The sequence below is a fragment of the Macaca nemestrina genome, chromosome 3, assembly GCF_043159975.1.
Source record: "Macaca nemestrina isolate mMacNem1 chromosome 3, mMacNem.hap1, whole genome shotgun sequence".
Classification (NCBI taxonomy): domain Eukaryota; kingdom Metazoa; phylum Chordata; class Mammalia; order Primates; family Cercopithecidae; genus Macaca; species Macaca nemestrina.
The window spans coordinates 140,932,443-140,957,877 of NC_092127.1; the positions used below are offsets into that span (position 1 = coordinate 140,932,443).

At 39.0% G+C, this 25,435-nt stretch overlaps 1 protein-coding gene across 8 annotated transcripts in view; it reads left to right on the forward strand.

Annotated features, from left to right (window-relative positions):
- LOC105477237 (Fraser extracellular matrix complex subunit 1) overlaps window positions 1-25,435 on the forward strand; it is a 488,217-nt gene that overhangs the window by 170,576 nt on the left and 292,206 nt on the right. The window lies entirely within an intron of this gene.

Genomic DNA, 25,435 nt, shown 5'->3' on the forward strand with positions numbered 1-25,435 from the left:
AATTAGCCACTGTGATAAGCTTTGTATTTAAATGTACTGTTTATTCTCCCACCAGACTCTATCGGGCCTGGGTCTGTATCACTTTGGAGTCTCAGCACCAAATACAGTGTCTGGTGCGTAGTGAGTAGACACACATCTCTTACGAAAGTGCCCTGATTTGTAATAAATGACAGTTATATTTTCGGGCTTTCCTGACTTGCACAGAGTGTCAGCTTTTGCTTTGCCTTCCTCCGCCCCAAGCTTTTCATATCTCAGGGACACTTGCATGCCCTGAGAAGTTGGGGCCATAGGGATGGTTCATGTGTCATTGTCCTGCCCTTGACTATGAGAAGGATGATACAATTATGGAAAATAGGTTTGCCTGGTATGGCAGCATCTGAGACAGAGAAGGTAAGTGAATTATCCATGTCTGTACAATCATCACAGAACAGGGGAATTGTAGGTGTTGGAGCTCCTGGCAGAAATCAATGGTTGTTAAGTTATAAAATCACAGGCCCTGTTAGGTGGCAGTGCCTCCAGAGAAGCAGTAAGCTACTTTCTTCCTGGTTGTGCAACATGGGGAGTTTATGGGCACCCCATGTCCACAGCCCCCGAGGCTTCATTTCCCTTTACTGAGGTGTGAGCATTCTCCTCCCTGTGTGCATATGGTGTTGGACATCATGGCCTCCCCATAGGGAAAGATGGTAATTGTTGGCAAAGAAAGGCAGTGTGGATATCCAAGTGCTTACATTATAGTGAGAAGTTTCCTCTTGAAAGTAATTGCCTGACATAACTAATAGATATTTATAGAAGTTGGGGCAAGGGTTATTTCAGGAGGGGATGGGTTGTAGACAGGGAAAGGACATGAAGGTAACTTCTGGGTGTTGGAAAGTTTATCTATGGAAACCTGTGTGGTGGTTGCATGACTGTCTAAATGTGTAAAAGTATTGTTGAGCCATGCACTGAAGACAGGTGCACCTATCCACCCTATGGAAAAATGTCATCCTTTGATATATTTTTAAAAAGAAGTCAACTTGTGAAAGTTTATATACGGCCATTGAAAAAGCAGGGAGGCAGGAGGCTGATTCTGACACCCAATAAAAGGGGCTATGACTAAAATGTGGCCTTGGAACTTGTGTGCTCATTGGGCTAACACAGATCCATGGAGAAGGCGTGGGGAAAGCCAAGATTGGCAAGCATTTGTCTGAGCCCCCGTCCCCTCTAGCTGCCTTCCAAGGGCTGTCCACCTGGACCACCCAGCATGGGCCCAGGAGCTTAGAAAGTTGTTTCACTTCATCAAATTGTTCCTTGGACTTGGACTCAAGTAAAGTTCTGACATTAAGTAATCCCCTCTTTAAAAAAATTGTGGTAATATGTGTACAGCATAAAATTTGCCATTTTCACTGTGTAATTCAATAGCATTAATTACATTCATCGTGTTGTGCAACCATCACCATTATATGTTTCTCAATCTTTTAAATCATCCCAAACAGAATCCCTGTAACCATTAAGCAGTAACTTTCCACTCTCCCTTCCCTCCACCTCTGGTAACCCCTCATCTACTTTCTCTCTCTCTCAAAATTTGCCTATTGTAGATACTTTATAAATGGAATCATACAAGATCTGCCATTTTGTGTTTGGCTTATCTCATGTAGTATATTTTCAAGGTTCATCTGTGTTGTAGCATGTATCAGAACCTCATTTCTTTTTATGACTAATATTCCATTGGATGTATATATATGTGTGTGTGTGTATATGTGTGTGTGTGTGTGTGTGTATATGCATTCATTCATCTTTCATCTGTTGAAGAAACTTGGGTTGTTTCACATTTTGGCCATTGTGAATAATTTTGCAGTGAATGCTGGCTAAGTAATACTTTTAAAAAGTATGTAAAATTTGAAAATTGTCACCTTTGCAAATTCTTGTTTGTCCTTCAAGTCTCATCTAAAACGTTACCTTCTCTGTGGAACCTTCTGTGACCTCCTTCCTCTTGCATTCACTGCATTTTGTGCGTTGCCTCTTCCCTTCCTGTAGGCCTGGGGTAGTAGGGCCTCTTGTCTGAAGATGTGGACTATGCATGTACCCCCAAAACCAAGTCAAAGGAGCTTAAGAAAGGGAGAGGCTGGTAAATCAAAGAAGTCAGTCTGAATAGATCATCTGCACAAAGGCAATAAAGGTCTGTCCCAAGGCAAGCAGAGAATAAGAATGCAAGGATATTAGGATTTGGAAGCAAACCTGAGTTTTACTTCTTTGAAAGTGGTGTGGAGCAAACCTAGGGATAGAAAAGTCTCCATAAATGCACTTATGTATTCCTTATGTTCATGCCTTTTACTATACCACATCTCACACACTCACAGGGTCGAACATGTGATGTCAACTTAGAATTTCCAACACTGAGCTTAACACATAAGAGGTACTTGAATTCACTGAAATATATATTCTGCTTACTGTGACTTAGCAAATAACAGTGGCTTATGTGCTAAGGTTGAATTCCCTGAGAAATAAGTTCTGGAATGGAAATTGATATATAAGTGTTTTATTGGAGAGTGTTCTTGGGGAAAACACTATGAGTATCAGGGAAGCAAAGTTGAGCAGAGAGAGAAGGTGCATTGTGACACAGTCACAACAGAGGCTTCAGCCAATCACATGGGAGCTCTGGAGTTGGGATGGTGACTCCTACTTGGCCGTGCATCTAGGCAAAGGAGCCCGGGTTTTGCACCTCTTTACGGACTAGTCTCTGGATGCAGGCTGATCCAGGGAGAAATAATATTGTGGGACACAGACCTCTTCAGCCACAAGCAATTCCTCCCCCACAATCCTGGCAGCTGGGAGGAGAAGGAGTATTTCCATCCTGAAGGGAAAGATCTAAGTGGCCTACCATGATTAGAATGTGACTTCACAATTTTGGAGACCCAAGTTCCTTCTGTTTTGTAGATCCATACATCCCTCAAGGTTGTATGATCAACAAGGTTTGTCCCCACATTTGCATTGCAAGAGAAAGGGCAGAACGTGAACATATTTCTCTTCCTTCTATCATTCCTTCAAGTGCTTTCCACTTGGGCATGACCCAGAAGTTACACACACTATTTCCATTGACTTGGCCATTGGCTAAAATGCAGTCAGGTGAACACACCTGCAGCAAAAGAGCCTGGGACATCATTTCTTTATTGTCTGTCTCTATAAAACACAAGTGAAGGAAACAAAATTATAACAGTAGCTGTTTGGGGTCTTTTTTCTTGTCTTATTTTCTACGTTTTCTGGAGTAAGCACATAGAGCTTTTGTAATCTGGACAAATATTATTAAAATGTATAAGACATATACTTGACTGCTAGGAGAATATGGACCCTTAAAGGGTGATTTTTTTTTTTTTAACTGGATTCTGTATCAAATATGGAGACTACAGAGAAGAAGAAGTTGGTAGACAGTTGCCCAAAATGGCTTTAAATAATTTTTTAAATTCATTAATTCCGCAAACACTGAGTGCTCTTCTTGGGCAGGAAAACATTTTTCTCTATTGCTTTTGTTCAGTTTTCACTGGTCATCACCTCTCTGACTTGCCAAGGTCAAAAGTTAGTCACCTACAAGTGGGGTGCTTTTTCAAGTTAGAAACACTTGTGTATCATTCTTGGGTCTCAAATGTGCACAGATAACTTTAATAGGTGGTAGGTTCATTATTTATGGTTGCCACTGAATTTAGCATGGAGCTGTAACTCGGGAATAAGGTCTGTGCATCTTCAGGAAAGTAGTTGGTTCTGGGGAATTTGATGGGAGGAGCCGACTTTTCTGCTGTGGCTCCTTTTGTAGACTGGATTGATGTAGCTGAAAACAGCAGAGGAGTAAGAGGGTAAAAATGTCTCCTTTCTTAAATCTTGCTCCATCTCCTAGCCAGTACACTTGTGTTCTATGACTTGTTTAGGCAAAGGTACTGTTACATTCTATCAGTCATAAATCTTCTTGCTTAACCCGATAGCATCTTGTTGGGTTAGGAATAATCTAAATTCTGTATCTGTCTTGAAGTTATCAACAAGCCTGTCATAAATTGTTTTGCCACATGCACGTTTAACACATAAATCAACTTTTGAAAAATGTTTAAGCAAACACAGAAGTTGAGAGAATGGCATAATGAACCACATGTAACCTTCATCTGGCTTCAAGAACTGTTAACATTTGCCAATCTTGCTTCATCTGCTTTTCCCATTTTTAATTTTTTAGCTGGAAATTTTTAAAGCAATTCCTTCATTATAGTTGAACATCCTACATACATCTTGATAAAAGCAGCACAGTTTGTGGGTACCTCTAAGATTTTCTTGAGACCTGCCTGTGAAAAGTGTTTTTGATTTTACAGCAGAAATTTCCCTCAAGCCAATAGGTTGCTTGTGCCAAGGCCAATTAATTTACTCATGCATAACTGAGAAAAACAGCCCTGTACTGTGTGCAAGTGAGTTGTGCAGCTTTACCTGGCTGTTGCTGGCTGTTTATTTTAATTTATCTCCATGCCCAGAACATTACTAGCCAGTCCTATCTTGACAACCTTGGATGAACTGAAGGGCCTTTGTCATGGAATTAGGGGACAAAACCCAGCCTTCTTTGCACAAAAGCTGTCCTCCCAGTTGTTATGATCTAGGACCATAGTCTGTGTTCCTGGAGATTAATGACTATGTCAAAGGTGCCTTTCCCCCCATCTCTAAAGCAGTCAATCAGGAGCCAGTTGGTAAACCTGCCTTTCTGGATGATAAGTGTCAAGGTGCAGAAACAAGTGAGGTTTGGGGTATACCTGATGCCTATCTCAGACATACTGTGTAACTTCACCCTGGTCTATAAAATGTTTGTTTTAAAAACATTTTAATTGTGGCAAAATACATATAACATAAAATTTACTGTCTTTATTATTATTATTATCATTATTATTTTAAGATGGAGTCTTGCTCTGTCGCCAGGCTGGAGTACAATGGCGCGATCTCTGCTCTCTGCAACCTCTGCCTTCTGGGTTCAACCAATTCTCCTGCCTCAGCCTCTCAAGTAGCTAGGACTACAGGTGCATGCCACCACACTCAGCTAATTTTTGTATTTTTAGTAGAGATGGGATTTCACCATGTTGGCCAGGATGGTCTTGATCTCTTGACCTCGTGATCCGCCTGCCTCGGCCTCCCAAAGTGCTGGGATTACAGGCATGAGCCACCACACCCGGCCAGTTATTTTTAACTGTACAGGTCAGTAGTGTTAAGTGTATTCACATTGTTGTTCCACAGAACTCTTCATCTTGCAAAATGGAAACTCTATGTCCATTAGATAACTCCCTGTTTCCTTCTTCCCCAATCCCCTGGCAACCCCCATTCTATTCTCGCTCTATGAATTTGACTACTTTGGGTATCTCATATAAGTGGAACCATACAGCATTTATCATTTTGTGACTGGCTTATTTCACTCAGCTTAATATCCTCAAGATTCATCCAATTTGGAGCATGTATCAGAACTCTCCTTCCTGAGCTGAGTGATATTCCATTGTATGTATTGACTACATTTTGTTTATCTATTCATCTGTTGACAGACACTTGGGTTACTTCCACCTTTTGGCTATTGTGAATAATGCTGCTATGAATGTGGGTGTGCATAAAATATTTTTTAGTGAAAACTTTCCTTGTTCTGGAATTTAGTGCTTTTTACAGTTGGTGTCTTTCATTGGTTGAGTCCTTTCCTAATCTGTTATTGTAGAACCTGTAATACTATGTAATTTCTCACAGATCCTGGGCTTTTTCTTTCCCTAACATCTGTGGCCACCACTTGGCACAGTGCTTGGGACATCGAATGTGCTTGGTAGATACTTATGAATGAATGAATGAATGAATGAATGAACACAGTAAAATTAAATGGAAGGGAAACAAAAAGTTGTTCTTTCCCATGAAATGGTTTATAACTCAGACTTGTCTAGATTTGCCCCAGAAGGCTTCTCTTGCAAATATCTGGCCCATGTTCCCACTTAAATTAACTCAGTATAGATGAATATAACTATTATTCTTTGCATTTTTGGTCAAGATGCACAAACACAACCCATATCTCTTTTGCTGCATTTCTTTCCATAGTTTGAACTTAGCTCAACATATATTCACTATAAATAATTAAATCAGTGCATAGATACATGCCTAAGGGAATGATTTCATGAATGAGCCAACTAAGAATATATTATTTGGTGAGTGATCTATTTCTTGGAAACCCTCACTGTTATAGATAATACGGATAATAGGGAAGGAGAGAGGAACGGGCCATAGTTTATTTTCTCATTCCACAAATATCTGCAGTTCTGGGCCCTGGGGGTTCAGCAGTAAACTGTTCTTACTCTTAGGCCCTTATCTTCCAGGGAGTGAAGCAGACATAAACAGAATGGTTTCCAGTTGTTTTTGGTGCCATGAAGCGAAATGGGAAGCTGTGATGGAGAATAATATGGGCCTACATTGGATAGAGCAGTCAGGGAAGACTTGGATGAGGAGGTGGAATCTTAAGAGTGAGAGGAGCTGGGTCAGGAGAAGAAGGGAGAGATTGTGTCAGAGAAAAGAAACCTTCATGGCCACAGGAGAGTATGTTCAAGGAGATGATAGAAGACCAGTATGACTAAGGACACGTAAGGGATGAGGCTGGAACAATGTCAGGGGCCTGGCAGAACTGATGAGAAATTTAAGTTTTTTAGTCAGTCCTCTCCTCTCTCCTCTCCTCTCCTCTCCTCTCCTCTCCTCTCCTCTCCTCTCCTCTCCTCTCCTCTCTTCCTCTCTCCCTCTTTCTCTCTCTCTTTCTCTCTCTGACACACATACACACACTAGTTGTGTTTATGTTTATATTTTACCAAATGAAGTATGATAATTCTGTCCATCCTGGTTTCTCCTCTCTTGGACTCTTAAGAAATTTGATTGTTTTGGAGAATACACACATAGGGAGAGGGGAACTATCTTAGAAGGGTCTATGCTTAAAATACAGCACACTAGGCTACCCCAAAGCTCTCTTTTTGTGCATAGAGGGTAGAAAGTCTGGGGTATATCTGGAAATATGCTCACATGTGCTGTGATTTGTTCAACCTATTCTGAATTGGAGAAGAGTAGACTATGTATTTCCCAAGTGCAATGCAGTTCATTATGTAAGCATTGCAGCACCAAGCCAGGAGTGGACGGTTGCAGATTGTGTGGAGATGGATTGTCAAGTACATACTGTTTGTCTTATGATATCTGATTGAAACCTAGGTTCTGACCTAGCTCTTGGATCTTGTCTAATGGCTGATCTAAGAGAACTACTCTGTAGAATATTTGGATCCACTGTCATTCTGGCCCTACTCTTGAAATTGCAGAGTTAGCCCCAGAATCAGTCAAACCAGTCTTCCCAGGGGTATTGAAACAAATGCTGATCCAGTACTGTTCCAAACCCAGACCCACCTGCTTGTCACCTGTGGGAAGGGACAAGAAATCAATTGGTTTGGGAGATTAGTGAGAAGGTGACACATGTAGGTTGCTTGCATCCAAATATTCTGAGTCTGCCTTCTCTGTGTGATTTTCCAAATATAAAATGTGATATTTCTTAAGAAATGATCATTAAAACAAATTCTTTATCCTTTCAATTCACAAAAAATGAACTTGAAGTTTACAAAAGACACATTTCTTTCTATTCTTATTAGAGGGAACATGGTATGTTTTAGGGTTCATTTTTCCCTAATATGGGATTTCAGCTCCAATATAATTCAGGAAGTACTTTTATGGTAATTATATTCTTTTGCTGGTTTTTCTCTTTTTCATCTTGGAGATGATTTTATTTTTTCATGCTATAAACCAAATGCTATTTAATATTCTTATTAGGGAAGATCTATTAATATATCAGTGAATTGCAGCTCTACTTATACATCTATTATCAGAGTGAATTACTTGTTTGCTTAAGAATGAAGTTCTACTTCATTTAAGGCCATTTTTGTCTTTTAGCAAATGAATTCTATTTGAATTTTCATGAGTATGTTTTATTTCACACCAAAGACCTATTTTAGAAAATCAAAACATTGAAACTTTTTTAAGACAACAAAAAATGTATTATCTGCTTATAAACAGTGGAAGTAGAACCACAAATAATATATTTCCTAATTGCTTTTTCTTTTGGACATAGCAACAATTGATCATGTGTAATGGAGATATCAGCCAGTTTCTAGGGCAGATAATACATATTACTAAACAAAAGTGTATTTTTAAAAAGCTTTGAAAAGAACCACCTGCCAGACCAGATTGATTAAGCATCTAAATAACATGTTGAATTTAAAATATATTTGTGTAAGATACCTGTTTCATCCTTGAGAAACAATAATAAACTTTGTTGAGAAGGTTGAGATTTCTCCAGAGTTTACTTGAGATGTCAGGATAAGTAATTGCCTCGCTGCTACAAATTTGGAACTTAACATTTTGTTGGGCCTATTTTTGCTGCCTCTCCATAGATAATAAATTTCGTGAAGGATTTTTTCATTGGCAGAAGTTAGTTCCTTTTGTTTTCTCTGCAGAAAATAACTTGCTTTGCTCTGTGATAGGCAGGTATCCAAGTACTAATACTTTTCTTTTCAGTCTAGAATCAGGTAATGAAGGCCCATCATTCTCACTGACAGTGGGGATGACAGTCTTGCTAGTCACATATCCTCTAGTGCAACTCAAGGACAGGAACGGGGGCTGGAATTTTATCAGCAGGCTCAAGAGTCAGAGGGCAGGAGTGATGTGGACTGGAGTAGATGATTAACTCTTTGAAGACTCCTCTCATTTTATCATCTCCAAATTGACCAGAATCCTCAACAATGTTCTCTCATTTATCCCTTTGAATGATACAGACACAACCTATTTTGTTGATTCATACTTTCTTCTGCTTTTTCTGATGCAGTAGGTTAGATGTTTGCAGACGATAGCTTGTGGGCCAAATTTAGTCTATGATTGGTCAAATTCAGCCAAGAATGGATTTTACATTTTTAAATGGTTTAAAAAATCAGAAAAGTATTTTGTGACACATGAAAATGATATGTCAGTACCCCTAAGTAAAGGTTTATTGGAACATAGCCATGCTGATTTATTTACATATTGTCTGTGGCTTTTTCTCTACAACGTTGACAAAGTTGAGTTTGCATGGTTGAGTAGTTACAACAGAGACCAAATGGCCCACAATGTCTAGGCTGAGACAAGTCCAGGCAGTTCTCAAAAAATATGTTGTCTACTCTGAGTACAGCTACAATCTTGTTCTTACCTGTAGTGGCGATTTTTCTGTATTGTGGAAAAGGTACCAAATGGAGAAAATTTTAGCACATTTCTCATGTTCTGTATAATCTAATTTCATTAATAGAACAATCAAAACAATAAAATATTACAGTCCGTTCAGACAGTAAATCTTCTAATCCGAAGGAGTGAGACTAGTACAGCCTTTGATTGTACCTACTCTCTCTAGCCATTTTATTTAGCAGCTCATCCCAAGAATATGGACATTTCTCATGAATGTTACTATGAAAATTTCAAGAATGCTAGTAGCATGTTTTTCTTTTTCTTTCTTTTTAAATAAATTAACACATGTTTATTAAAAAAATACTACAGGCTGGGTGTGGTGGCTCACAACTGACTTTGGGAGGCCAAGGCGGGCAGATGGCTTGAGCTCAGGAGTTTGAGACCAGTCTGGGTGACATGGCAAAACCCTGTCTCTACAAAAAATACAAAAATTAGCCAGATGTGGTGGCATGCACCTGTAGTCCCAGTTACTTGGGAGGCTGAAGTGGGAGGATGGCTTGAGCCCGGGAGGCAGGGGTTGCCATGAGCGGAGATCACGCCACTGCACTCCAGCCTGGGCGACATAGCCAGACTCTCTCAAAATAATAATAATAGTAATAATAATGATGATATATAATCAGTTATGTTTTTTAACTCATGAAATGGTAATATAGAATTTATTATAAAGGCTAAATATATCAAATTTCTTAAATGTTCTCCATTAGTATTTTAAGGTTTTTTCCTCCTCTGTAAAACATCTTTACTTATTATAAATACTGTATGTACATAAAGCTAACTTGATGGTAAACAACTTCTGGGCTGATTATTGATAGGTGAAGTAAAATTACCTGAGGGTTTTTTTTTTTGCATATGTATTAGAAACTTTAAAAAATTTGCATATGTTCTGTCATTATTTATGCAGATCAGCTAAGTAAGATGCCATTTTCCGTGTTTATAAGAGCTCTTAGCTCAGAAATAAACCTGTTGGTATGCCTTAGAAGGGATCCTCATTCCCCAAATGCTGTTATTTTCTACAAATACCCAAGTATCCTTGCCAGGCTTCATTTCATTCTTCGCATTGTGTGGCTCACCATCCTCCCATTTTTAGATGGGGCTCTTATTAAACCACTCTGTGTGTGTTGAACAATGTGGTTCAGGACACATTGTTCTACAGAGAGTTTTGCAGCAAACCTGCTTTGCTAATGAATACTTCCTCTTTCCTACATTTGACATGAGGCTTTGGGACAAGGTCACAACACCCCTGTAAGTCCCATATTGTGCGTCAGTCATGGGGCCAAAAATGGATAAAGACTGAAATAGTATATTTTGGATGAAGCCCAGGAAACAAATTATAGTGTTCACTCTGTCTTTAATGGAATCATTCCTCAACTGTAATGGAAGTCTCAGGTTTGTCCTCAGCGTGGCCAGATAGAACTTTCCCTGTTAACAGTGTGTGTGATTAGCCTCGTATAAGCTCTGGAAGACTATGAGTGAGCAGGGCAGAGCCGTGGAGCTCTGCCCTGGTTCCATCTGGACTATGTATTACCGGGCTCAAGGCGCTGGTTGATTCTGCTCAGCTCTGGAAGAGTTACGGAGTTATCAAGCCAGAACTTGGGAGGACTCCTGTGGAATCTACTGGAACACCACAGCAGGATTCACTAGGATTCGGGCACTGGTCAGGAAGTTTTAATGGTCCAGTTATTCAAAGTTGCTGGCTGCCCCCCTCTTCCCTTGCTGTCCACTGTGTGGTCTCCTGCTTAATTCATGCATGTGCATTTCATGTCACCGGTGAGCCCATGAACTTCCCCGGAAACTCATTGTCCTCTATTTCCGTAACAGCTAATCATTAGTGGGGCTTTGCACACAGCGACGTATCTGTAAATGTTGACTGCAGGGCAGAAAGAAAGGCTAAAAGTTCTCAGGAGAATGTTTGCCTATGCATGTATATGCTGGTAATGCTAATAAGTCCCAGCTAGACCTGGCAGTGAGTAAGTTCAGGGGCGTCAATTTAATTTTCTTGCTATTAGTAAAATAAACAGTAGGTGGGATGGGTGGTGAGCTTAGATATCTCTCGCCATTTAAACCATCCATCCCACCTGTGGGTTGTCTGCAGCCTGCCCTTTTGTTGCGGTGGGTCTCCTAATTTGCTTTTCAGTACCTTTCATCTTATCATTGTTCTTGAAGGCACAGCTCTGCAAACCACATAGAGGCCTTTCAACTTCCCCTGCATTTTGTTTTATTCAGCCAATTGACTAGTACTGTCAGCTAATTGGAGTGGAAATGTAAAATGAAAGCTGTATTATTCAGCTGCCAAGCCTCCTCACTTGGCAAGGAGTGCGTGATGCTGGTAATTGTACCAGAAGTGTAATTGCTCTGGGTTCTGCCTCTGGATTTAACAATGAACCCTGGGAGGGTCTTCCTCTGAGACACTTGATACCTGCTTCTTTTCAGTGGCTTCCTGGCAAACAGTGAGGCTGGAAGCAAATCGAATGAAGCATTTTTGTGTTGTTAGAGAATACAACCAGTGTGTATTTTGCTGACTGCGGGAGTGGATTGCTTGGTCTGAGTACTGAATCAGTATGTCATCCCCATCAGAACTGGCAGTTAATTTCCTCTTGGTTTGGAATGGGGATGGGATCCACATCCCTGGGGGTGAAGATGCTGAATTCACATGCCAGTTGTGGCCCATGGTGCCAGGACGTTCTTGGGAAAAATAGCTGATGCAGAACAGAAGCCCATTTTGTAAACTAGTTATGAATGAGGAAAGGTTTACATGTCTGGAAAGAGTTGAGTAGCTTAATGGAAAAATAAGGAAAGTAAAATGTTGATGATTAGTTGATCATTAAAGTTGATCATCTTGGTGGTTTTGGCCCAGGCAGCTTTCTTTTCTTTCTACTTTAATTCATTAATCTAATGACGGTAGTGAACAACACTTTAGGGTAGATTACGTTGGCTTAGTACATGGGAACATATGGTATAGCTACTTCCATTCCTCTTCTCAGCTTAACCCTGAGCCTGCACAGACAGCGGTAATCTTTCCCATTTCACTTGCCAAACAGAGCTTCAGAATCCTCCTCAACATAGCACTTCAGATAACTATTTTCAGGGCTGGCATGTGTGATAAAACCTATTTATTACCTCTGACTTAGAAATTAGATTTCTATAATATTACATTTAATGTTATATTTCTATAATATTTCTGCTTTGAACCCAAGAAATGGAAATAGAAGCAGCTAAGCAATTCTTATACTCTTCTTACTTGCCAAGATGAAAGAGGTTGATTGAATAGTGTTGTGTAGTACAGTTTTGTTACTATATTATTATTATTATTTTATATCATGTGGCTTTATGGAAAGCTTCCTCAAACACTTCCAGTGGAGGTAATAGTGGCAGTCCAAGTCAATTAGATCTATTGATCAGTGGCTCAAACCTGGTGAGAGCTGTTCTTCCTGAAACCAGTATCACTTTTCATTTGAAAGATCGTGGTCCTTGACACCAATCAGTCCTATGTTCAAATCCTGGCTTCACCAGTTGTGTGATAACTGTCCAGACATTCTTTATGTTCTTGTTTTATAAAACAGTAGCGGTAGGGCCGGCCGCGGTGGCTCAAGCCTGTAATCCCAGCACTTTGGGAGGCCGAGACGGGTGGATCACGAGGTCAGGAGATCGAGACCATCCTGGCTAACACGGTGAAACCCCCTCTCTACTAAAAAATACAAAAAACTAGCCAGGCGAGGTGGCGGGCGCCTGTAGTCCCAGCTACTCCGGAGGCTGAGGCAGGAGAATGGCGCAAACCCCGGAGGCGGAGCTTGCAGTGAGCTGAGATCCGGCCACTGCACTCCAGCCTGGGCGACAGAGCGAGACTCCGTCTCAAAAAAAAAAAAAACAGTAGCGGTAATAACTACTTCATAGTATTTTTATGAGGATTCAATGTCACATATAAATACACATGTATATGTATGTATGCAATACGTCTATGTATGTAATATGTATGTTACACCAATAATATACATGTGTATATATGTGTATGTAATAATCGCTCAGTAAATAGTAGCTATGAGGATGTGTGTGGTCATATAACTTTTGTTTTTTGAGGCAGAGTTCCACTTTGTTCCCCAGACTGGAGTGCAGTAGTGCGATCACGGCTCATTGTAGCCTCCACTTCCCAGTCTCAAGCAATCCCCCCACCTCAGCTTCCCATGTAGCTGGGACTGCAGGTGTGTACCACCGCACCCAGCTAATTGTTTATTTTTTGTCGAGATAGCGTCTCACTATGTTGCCCAGGCTGGTCTCAAACTCCCAGGCCCAAGTGATCCTCCTGCCTCAGCGTCCCAAAGTGCTGAGATTACAGGCATGAGCCACTGTGCCTGGCTGGCATACAACTTTTGTGATGACATTTTAAAATGTGGCTTGGGAGATTTTTGTGTTTGATTTTTAAAAAGCAGTGTCTCTGTGGAGATCATATTTTGAAAGGTACTCTTTCTAACTTGTTTGCACATTAGTAGTGGTCATATACTGAAATACACACAAAGGAAGAAATCCAGGGCATGATAAATTGCTTTACAAATTCCATGTGAGGGTGTACATTGATGACTTCTCTGAGAAACAGGTCATACAGGATGTGTCTGGAGCACAGGAAAGGTCTAAGGATGGATGTCTGAGAGCCTCTGTTCTACCCTGTGAGTGCTGAGCATGGTGCTAAGGAATCTCAGATGTGTTATCTGATATATCCCCATTACATTCCTCTAGGATTGATTTTGTTATTTTTGTTCTTTTTAAGAAAAAGAAAATGGAAGCTTGGTCAAGATACTTACCTTGCTTATGGTTCTGGAATTGTTAAGTTGGGGAACTACATTTGAACTCAGAGTTACCTGAGTTTGTAATCCATCTCAGGATTATGGACTACGTGGGCTAATCTCTAAATTTAATGGAGGAGGAACCTGAAGCCCAGGGAGGTGGTTTATCTGGTTTACCCAGCTTGGTAAAGGCAGAATCTGGGCCAGAATCCAGGTTCTGACTCCTGGTCCATGGCTCTTTTTCTATACTGTGTTCCCTCTCTAATTATTTATTTTGCTTTGTTCCTTAATCATTTCAGAAATCTTGCTTCTTTAACTATATTTCCAGATCAAGAGCAGATGTGAAGGACCAGGTTGTGGTCTTCTGTATCTGGGTTAGATTTTATTCGTCTATATCTTCCACATTGCTTACCACGTGATAGATCCTCAGTAAATTCTTGATGCCTTGAATTCTTCAAGAATTTAGAGTCTAAAATTCTATTTTGAATGAGGCATAAATATATACAAATACACATATTGGGGTTTATTCTTTAAGACATTCAGTTCACACTTGATAATAATGGCTCTCCATGTTACTGGATCCACCGCTTTGCCTTTATCCAGTCTGACAATTTTTATCTTTTAACATGTTCCTGCATTATAATTATTGAGTAGGTTTATATGTACCTTACTATTTGCTTTCTATTTGTTACTCCTGTTCTGTATATTTTCCCCTTTCTTTTTGTCTTTGAATCAATCCATTATTTTTTAAATATTTCAGTTTATTATTCTTAGCTTGTTAGTTAAACACACTTTTACTATTCCTTTAGTGGTTACCCTGGATATTACAACATGTGTGAATCATTTTATTTACCTCTTCTCAGCCATTACTATAACCTTTGAATTCTCCGTTTTTTCATCTATCTCCTATCTTGTGTGTTTTTATGCGTTTTGTGTTTACACATATGTTAAATCCCAACAGATATTATTTTCGTTTTGTATAGTTATTACTTAGATCTACCTATATATTTACCCTATTATTCTAAATTTCTTCCTACATTACTGTGTTTCTATTTAGAGTCTTTTTCTTATTGCCTGGAGAACTTCCTTTCATATTGTTTTAGTTTGCGTCTGAAGGTGAAAAATTCTCACTGGTTTTATTAATTTAAAACATTTTTATTTCATTTTCATTCTTGAAAGGTGTTTGTGCTGGGTATAGAATTCTTAGTGATTGTTTTCATTCAGCAATTTAAAGATTTGTCTTCTGAGTTCCATCTTTTTTTTTTTTTTTAATGTGTGTGGAGAAGTTACTATCAGTTTTGGCATTCTTATTTGAAAATAATTTCCTACCCCTCTGTGGCTTTAAAGAGTTTTCTCTTTGCTGTTCGTTTTTAGCAGTCTTATTCTGAAGTGCTTAGGTGTTGTTTTCTTTATTATTCTGATCGATATTCATAGCAATTCTTGAATTTATGGCTTGATATTTTTCTTCAGTTTTAGAAAATTCTTGACCATATTTTAAAAAAATTTTGTTTCCACCCATTTCTGTAATTTTGTCTTTAGAACTCAATCACTCATTTGTTAAACTTTGTAATGTGTTCCGTGTGTCACTAATTCTGTTTTCTGTGTTTTTTATCCTTTTGTTTTTTTCTGCTTCAGTTTAGATATTTTGTATTGACTTATATTCTTGTTTTCTTTAGATACAGCCAGTCTGCCATTAAGCAAAATTAATTTTATTTGTTTGACTTTCCGTGTTCTAGGATTTCCATTTAATTATGTTTGTAGATACTAGTTATCTGTGGAAATATTAGTAGTTATTGAACATGTTTCAAGATATGTATCTATTGTCTTTCATAATCTTTATTGATTTCTGAATAAAATAGAGTACAGTCTTTCCTTGACTAGTTAAGTCCCTGGATAATTCAGTGTATATTATTACATTATGATAAAGTGCTTTGGGTTTATGTGTAAAATAGAGTTAGGATATATAATCAGATTTTTCACTGACATGCATGACTGGACATTTGAAAGTCATGTGAAAGTGGGACAATTTTTCTTGGTGCAGTTATGTCTTACTCCTATGACATCCAGCATTTAGGACCCCTGTTCATTAAATGCTAGAATCACCTCTAAACCAGCAGTCTTCAAAGCAAATTTTTAAATGCCTCTTGAGATGGTATAGCCTCATGTAGGAGACTTGGTTAATGTTACATCATGAGGCTGAGTCACTGGCAATGAAACCTTGAACTCAGGGCCTCTGCCAGGTTTAGAAACACATTTAGTAGGATGTGGCTTTAACCTAATTGAATGCGAGTGTTAGTACAACTCTCAACCATTTAGTGGATGGTCAGTTTAACTGGCCAAGGGGCTGGCTAGAAGAAGACTTAGGGATTGAGAACATGCAGCAGAGCTTGAAATGATATGACACAGCTGTGGCATGCCAGATCACAATAGCACTGACCTGGCATTCAGTCAGAAGTAGAGAAACTCTTTTAGAGCAAAGGTCTTGACTGAGCTATTAATCTAGAAGGCAAGATCTCAAACAGCATAGGTTGAAGATGGCCATTGCAGCAGCAAAGATTTTCAAGGGCAGTATGTTGAACTGAATGCTGTCATCCGTGTATCCGACTTTTCAGCAATGACATCACAAAATAGTTAGCAATTCTCTAAATTTGAGAATATTTGCCCATCTATCCATCCATCAACTCATTCAAAAACATTAAGTGCCTGCTATGGTTTAGTCACTACAAGAATACAAAGCTACCTATATATAAATAAATTGTCCCTACTCTTAGGAAGGGAGAGAGACAAGTCAAAAACTAATTATAAAATGAATGATAATGATCTAGTGGAGGAAGATGCCAAGAAAATAAATAATTTTAATATGAGAGATAACGGTATAGCTATAATTTAATTTCATGTGCAAACATTTTGAATGTTTACTTTTTTCTGCCCATTTGCCTTAGGAATATGAAATGAAGTCTCTGGGAGCTAAATTAATAGAGAAAGAAGGAAATTATAAGGCCGAGGTGGGTGGATCATGAGTTCAGGAGATTGAGACCATCCAGGCTAACACGGCGAAACCCCGTCTCTACTAAAAATACAAAAAGTTAGCCAGGTGTGCTGGCAGGCGCCTGTAGTCCCAGCTACTTGGGAGGCTGAGGCAGGAGAATGGCATGAACCTGGGAGGGGGAGCTTGCAGTGAGCTGAGATCACACCACTGCACTCCAGCCTTGGATGACAAAGCGAGACTCTGTCTCAAAAAAAAAAAAAAAAAAAAAAAAAAAAAAAATTATAAGCTTAAGCTACAGTAAAGTCTCCCTAATATCTGGATTACTTAAAGTGGAAAGATGAGGCAGATGTTTTACTCATAGTGGAACTTCTGTGGTTAACATCTCTGGGAATTTATAATGGTTAATCTGTCACTGGGGTTCTCTTAGATCAGGCTCTCACTATTACAGGATTATGTTACAACAAGTGGAAAACTGGGTGTAAAAAATAGAACAGTTACAGAACTGAACCTGTATTTCTATTGCTTCAGAATTTGGAATGAAGAGGAGCACATTCTCTGGGTATTTTATTCTATATTTTGAAGATATCCTATTTTGTGTGTGTATGTGTGTGTACCACTCTAGAAGTACAGTTTCTATAGCACTCAGTAGTGGAATATGTACCAACATTTAAGCAATGGAAAAGTTATCTTCTTCTTATCTTGGAAACTGGAAATTCCAGCAGGGATTTTCTATAGGTCTAAATGCTACACCTACTCCCTCTGTCACAGAAAATACCATGATCAACAGGCTTAGATTGTGGCAAGTGACCAAGCTCATAGCTAACATTTATTGAGTACTTCCTAAGGACAAGTCACTGTGCTGATACAAGTACATTAGCTTATTTCATCTTTATTGTCACCTGATTGGGTCCAATCTTACTCTTAGTTTGCATATGAGGAAACAGAGACTCAGAAAAGCTAAGAGATTTGTGCAAGGTCCTAAAGCTAAGAAGTAAATGAACTTATTCTACCATGTTAGCATTGCTACCTGACTTAGTGTGGTGTGTAACCTATGTTCATAAACCAAGTCTGTGGGTATGGAGGTGGGTTTGGTGGGAAAACAGAAGCCTTAAAACAAATGGACACTGGCTGAAATATAGGCATTAATATCATCAGTTACAAGCTTTGGGATATTACTTAACCTCTCTGAACCTTGGTTTCCTTGTCTGTAAAATGGAGATGATAAAATCTATCTCAAAGGTTTTAGGAAGAAATAAAAATGTGAAAATGCCAAAGAATCTGGAAACCAGAAGGTGCCCTCTTTGTCCTTGTTTGTTTTTTTTTTCCTATGTAAAACAAAACTGAGAGGACTAAGCCTGGCTTTGTGGAAGCAGGTGGAGCTTTGAGACATGAGGTAGGGGAATATTTACTAAGTGAAGGAGGCAGAAAAGGCCAATCTGAGGAAGTGATATTTCAACTAAGACCCTGAGGATGTGTGGAAGTTAGATTAAGAAGGGTGGGAGTATGCTGTTGCAGGCATGCGAACGTACTGGGCAAGTAAGTCACTTAAGCATCACAGTCCCTTTATCTGTAAATGCAGGTAGCACTGCCCTAGTGTGTCCTGCCTGGGTAGTCTGTTAAAGTCAGAGAGTAGAAGTAAGAGAGATTTGAAATGATAAGACTATACAATATAAGGCATTGTTATTGATATTATATGATAACAGCACAGAATTAAAAAAAAAAAAAAAGGTTGGGTTTGAATCCCAGATCTAGCCGCTCCTATTAATAGCTGAGCTCTGGACAATTCACTCTGCCTTTTCACACCTCATTCCCTCATTTATAAAATCCGAGTCATGATGTCAGTTTCACAGGACGCTGTGAGAAGTGGTACCATCATGAGTATGTGGAGGACCTGGGAAGCACTTGGAGGTAGCTTGTCCCTTTCTTTCCATCTCCCTGCCTCCACCCTTGGTACTACACTGTTCTAAGACTTCTCTACCAAAGCATGATGCTAACTTACTATGCTGTTCAGGGTCTCTTGCACAAAGACATTTTTAAGCTATAATTAGCAGCAATCTTTTCATCTGTGATTCACGCTGTTGTTTCTGTATACAAGTTGATACTCTTAGAGCCATGCCTTCAGGTTTATCATTTTAAGACAGCTGGAGGAGGAGATCAGGTAGAAGCTAATCATGCCAGGATGTTGAAATGGGAAACTACTTAGGTTTTTGATGTGTAAAACAAGAAACTTCTTAAGGGGGTATTATATGAAACAAGCCTTTGAAAGAGGTCTCAAACAGGAAGTGGATCACAATTTTGTTTTTTAATTAACCTGTATTTGCTCCTCCTGAAAGGAGAGAATTTAATGTAAATACAAAGTCTCACATCTTTTCTTAACGATGAGTGTCCTCTGCTCCTTTTTATTTGGGACAGAATGAGGAGCTTTACATGAACTTTAAATTGAGAACAAATAGAAAAGGTATTGTTTATCAAAGCTGTCTGAAGAAGGGCACTTGGGGAAAGAATTGCACTCTAAAATAACTTTATGAAAGTTATTGATTCCTTTCTTTATGGTTCCCTGACAAACAAGGACCATTATTTCTGTGCCCAAATGGGAGCTGGGTCAAAGAACCCTTTTTTATAGATTATCTTTCCTGAAAACCAGACTTGTCAGGAAAATGAACCTCCAGAAATGAAGACATGAAACTTAGTTGAATATTGCGTCCTGTTCGCTGCTTTGAAGGGCAAGTAGGAAACACTGTTAATTTTCAAAACTTTTGCTAAGTACAAGAAGGTTAGGGGATAGCTCAGGAAATTTAGATAAATTGCTACTGTTATGTATTTGCTAAGTGGTTTTTATTTAAATTCCCTCCCCCATGACAGTTCAACTCCGTAGACCAGAGTTCATCTATCTATAGTCGGCTGGGAGAAAAAGTATAACATTTTTGTTCTTTACCTTATATTTTATTTTATTATTATCATTTTTTGAGATGGAGTCTCACACTGTTGCCAGTGCTGGAGTGTAGTGGCACGAATTCGGCTCACTGCAACCTCCGCCTCCCAGGTTCAAACGAGTCTCCTGCCTCAGCCTTCTGAGTAGCTGGGATAACAGGCACCTGCCACCACGCCCAGCAATTTTGTTTCTATTTTTAGTGGAGATGGAGTTTCACCATGTTAGCCAGGCTGGTCTCAGACTCCTGACCTCGTGATTCACCCTCTTTGGTCTCCCAAAGGGCTGGGATTACAAGCGTGAGCCACCATGCCTGGGCACCTTATATTGTAAAAGTAACTCCAAAAGATCACATAAATTATATATATAAAAATTATATATCTTTGTTGTTGAAAAATGAAAAATACAGATAAGGATAAAGGAAAACAAAAAATCATCTGGAACTTACACACAGAGTTATCTACCCCTCACTTACGGGTTTATATAATTCCACAGTTTGTTTCTATGCACATAGATATATTTTTGTCACAAAAATATTATATTCTACATACTGTTTTGTAATTTGAAAACACAGCTTTTGGGGAGCTTTATACTTTCTTTCTCACTTTTAGTCTAAGAAGCCAAGGGAATTTAAAATGAGATGAATTAATCAATAATTAAAGTAGGGTTATTACACCATTTAGATGAAAGAAAATTTATGTTGACAGTTGATATACTGCTCTTTAGAATTCTATAAATAATTCTCCCCCCCCCCAGAAATTTGAGTACTGATTAAGGATATATTTATTGTTTATTTTTAGCACTAATCAAATATTCAGTAAATACTTACCCAAGTGAAACAAGTTTTTTTTAAAAGCACCTTGCTATTACTTTGAAGTATTTGGGGATGGAGGCATTATATTATCTGCAAGAAGATTTTATTCATATATTATTAAAAATATTAAAAGCTGTTTACAATTATATTTTGATTGCTTTTTAGGCTTGTCATAATCTAATCCTTATCTATCTTCTAGTGAAAAGCTATTTTAAGAGTATTTCTTTTGCTGAGTGTGTGTTAGATTGGAAAGGAGGACTTTAAAGTGTCGGAATTGCAATAGCAACGTGGAAAATCTGTAAAACTTAGTTTACAATGTTATTACTTTGGATTTTATGGCTTTATCCAAAGTTCTACCTATTGAGGAACTCTAGCTTCCCTGCTTTCATAAAGCAACTTTATGTGACCATATAATTGATTTCTAAAGATTTAGACCTGAAAAACATGGCCATGTGTCCAGGCCTTGGTAAAGAACTCATTTTACTTAAAATTAACCATAATACATTATTTAGTTTCATGGAGATATTAATACAAGGAAGTTTTTTTTTTTTTTTTTTTTTTTTTTTGAGATGGAGTGTTGCTCTGTCACCCAGGCTGGAGTGCAGTGGTGTGATCTCGGCTCACTGAAAGCTCTGCCTCCTGGGTTCACGCCATTCTCCTGCCTCAGCCTCCCAAGTAGCTGGGACTATAGGCTCCCGCCACCATGCCCGGCTAATATTTTGTGTTTTTAGTAGAGATGGGGTTTCATCGTGTTAGCCAGGATGGTCTCGATCTCCTGACCTCATGATCCGCCCGCCTCGGCCTCCCAAAGTGCTGGGATTACAGGCATGAGCCACCGCACCCAGCCAATACAAGGAAGATTTTTGATAGGTCCAACACCTAGATGAAGAAAATTTTTCTTTAAACATAGTTTGACATCAATGGAGTAATGACATTCAACGTTATAAAGATTTTGTAGAGACATCATTTAAACATTGTTTTCTCAAGCTCTCACAACCTAACTGGAGTATATCAATTTTTATGAATAGATAAGGTATTATCTATTGTGTGCAGGTAAACAAACTCAGGGTTGATTATTAATTAATTCAGCCAACATTCAGAAACTGTGCTAAGTGAATTTTGAGATATACAAAGAGGAATCAAATGAGATCTCCTTGCTTGAAGAGTCATAGTCTGCTGGGAAGACAGATATGTAAACATATCAGGAAGGCTTCCTAAGCCCAGATACATTTAAACTTTGAATTAACATAAAGAAAAAGTGTGGTTTTGTGAATGAAAGTGAACAACCTACTCCATGTTCTTACAAGATACTGTTTACAGTTTAGGAAGCCAAGTCTAGTGACTGAGGACTGCTTAAACGTATAGTGGACTGCTTTGGGTGTCACTGTCAAAATAATGGAAGTGCAGAGAAGAACTTCACCTCAAGAAGTAAGAATGTTGCATCTGGAGAGAATAAATATGACTGGCACTTAGAGTCATACGAAGTTTAAAGGAGTACATATAAGCTGGCGTGGCCAACCAATGTCTAGGTCAAAGACATGGCTCATGATGATGCCAGCTTAGAGAGATAGAGACTTTTTGAATTTCCCAAGTAGTCTTGAAAACTCAACCTATAGATTCATTTCTCTCTTATTCAGCAATGTTCTGGATCCTCTAAATGCTAGGGTCCTAATTAAGTAATGATTTCTCTCTGCTAGGTTTTACTTATGTAGACTGGAATGAGAAGATGGGAAAGTCAAAGTACTTATAGGACTGTTTTCCCTTTGAGAAAATGAAATAGTTAGAAGACATTGCTGAATGCCTGTGACATAATAGAAAACATTTGGATTAAAAATAAATTACATTTAATGATCCCTTAATAAGTGCCAGACACCGTTGACTTATCTTTAAATACAGCATCTCCTTTGATGCTTTCAATAAACTTATTGAATATGTACTTTCTCATTTCTATTTTACAGATGAGGAACCTGGGCATGGACGTGTTAACTCAATAACAGACTCAGTTAATAAATGGTGTCACCAGGATTCAAACCTGGTCAGTCCGTCTCCAGAGCCTGAGTCCTTAGGTCTCCTAAGAACTCTGTGAACTTGGGCAACTGGTTCAATCTCGCTCATCCTGTTTTCTCATCTGTAAAATCAGAATCATAATAATAGTGTCAGTTTCATAGGGTTGACATGTATGTAAGGGCTTTGTGTAGCATTGACTACAGATACTTTCTCCAGCTTTGCAGGAAGATGGCAGAGGTGGGAAAAGCCACCCTCCCTCTATTCCACAATTGTCCCTGTGATCAGCACTTCCTGCTCCCAGAGCGGGGAGCGTAAGTAACTGATCAATAAATAGTAGCTGCTGGTTTTGTGAAGTTGTCATTTTTATTTAATCTGTATCCTGAAACCAAGATTGTTTTCTTGAAATCAGCAGGAAACATACTACATTGTGCTTGGGAATAAAATTTGTTTTTCCTCACCTTCTTATCCTTGCTCTTTGGGTTAAGAGTAGACTGTAGTTGTCACACTATTGCCAAATTTGAAGAATGTGCTATAGCAATAAAAAGAAAGAAATTCAGAGGTATTCTAAGCCAAGTTCTGGTGCTTTTCTGCTTCGATTCAGTATTTTTGTAAATCAGATATTGGGAATGTAATCTCATCTCAGATAGACTATATATTTCCTAAATGACTTTGGAGAGGCCCCAGAGTTTGAAGCACATTCCCCGAGAGGTTATGAATTTAGCTAGCATTTCTTGACTTTAAAGGATGATTTTATATTTTGCTTGGAAATGTTGTGCATATCCATGTAAATCTACACCAATGTTGGTATATTAGTCTTGGTTCTTCAGAGAATCGATAATATATACATATATGTCCTATTGGATACCTCTCTAAGACAGAGGGAGAGAGATTTATTTTAAGGAATTGGCTCATGCGATTGTTGGGACTGGCAAGTTCAAACTGTATTATAGAGCAGATCAGCAGGCTGGAAACTTGGGCAGAAATGCTATATTTTAGTCTTGAGGCTGAATTCCCTTTTTTTCCAGGAAACCTCAGTTTGTGTGGTTAAGGTCACTAACTGATTGGATGAGTGCACCCGTATTACAGAGGGTCATCTCCTTTGCTTAAAAGTCAGCCGATTGTTCATGATACTCTCCTCAACAAAGTACCTTCACAGCAACATTGAGACTAGTGTTTGACCAAAGAAGTGGGCACCATAGCCTAGCTAAGCTGGCATATGAAATGAATCATCACATTTGGTTTTTGCCATTTTGTGTGAAAATGTCCATTGCTAGCATCCACCAGTTTCTAGCTCATCTCAGCTCTAATTGAATGCTGGTGTTCTCAGGACTCTGTCAGGAGCTTGGAAACTTATCTTACTCTTCCCTAAAGTATTTTAGTAGGACTTCAACTACTGGTTGACTGAGGAAAACAGGGTGAGAAAGTTGAGAAAGGAGGGAACAGGTCTTCATTAAGCAACTTAGGAACTATGAACTCTTGCTTCCTAAGGATCTGTAGTGTGCCAGGCCAAGGAGCGTTCCCACTTCAGGCACCCACAGTCTGGTCCAGTAAGGCTAACAGGAATATAAATGAGTGCAATAAAGTGTGACAGGGCCGGGTGCAGTGGCTCATGCCTGCAGGCTCAGTATTTTGGGAATCTGAGGTAGGCAGATTGCTTGAGCCTAGGAGTTTGTCACCAGCCTGGTCAACATGGTGAAACTGTCTTTACAAAAAATACAAAATTTTTCTGGGTGTGGTGGTGCATGCCTGTAGTCCCAGCTACTTGGGAGGCTGAGGTGGGAAGATCACTTGAGCCTGGGAGGTTGAGGCTGCAGTGAGCTGTGATCATGCCACCGCACTTCAGCCTGGTGACACAGTGAGACCCTGTTACAAAACAAAACAAAACAAAACAAAACAACTGTATAATAGTGCATGCAGGAAAAAGTGAGGTCACAGAGGGCTAGTGAAAAGCTATACCTGAATGGCAGTTAAGGGTTAGGAATGATTCATCTCTGAGGTGTTGAGACTAAGAATAAGCTTCTTGGTTGCAAACTCTTCTCAGGAAAAGTCAGGGAAGAGTAGGAATCCAGGGGAGAATGAGATATGAGACCAGGAAAGAGGAGGCTGGGGTTGTCCAATAGTGTTGACCAAGTTGTCAAGGCTGGGGAGACAGGGTCAGCTTATGGGGTCTGCATTTTATCTCAACAGAGGTAAAGATGAGCCATGAAATAGTTGTATTTATTTATTTATTTTTTGGCTTTGAGGGTTTTTAAAATTTTTTTTTTCCAATAGAGTTTTTGGGAACAGGTGGTGTTTACATGGAGACGTACTTTAGTGATGATTTCTGAGATTTTGGTGTACCCATCATCTGAGCAGTGTATACTTTTAAACCAGAGAATAACATGGACAGCACTCTTCAAAAAGATTTAGTGTTTGAAATTTAGCCAAATAGTATGGCTGCTTTCAATTCTAATAGGAATTTGGGTTAGGAAATCTCTGGGAAAATGAATCTGAGGACAGTCCATGGGGTCTTTAGTGTTTCAATTTGAAGTCATCAGAGCAGCCTTTCAATGGACCCAGAAACAGGTTTCTGTGGAAGCTATGAGATAGTTGGTTTCAAAGTTACTTCAAAATGGGCATAACTGAAATGTGGATTCAGCATGAGGGAAGATGAGAAATAGGGAAGCAAT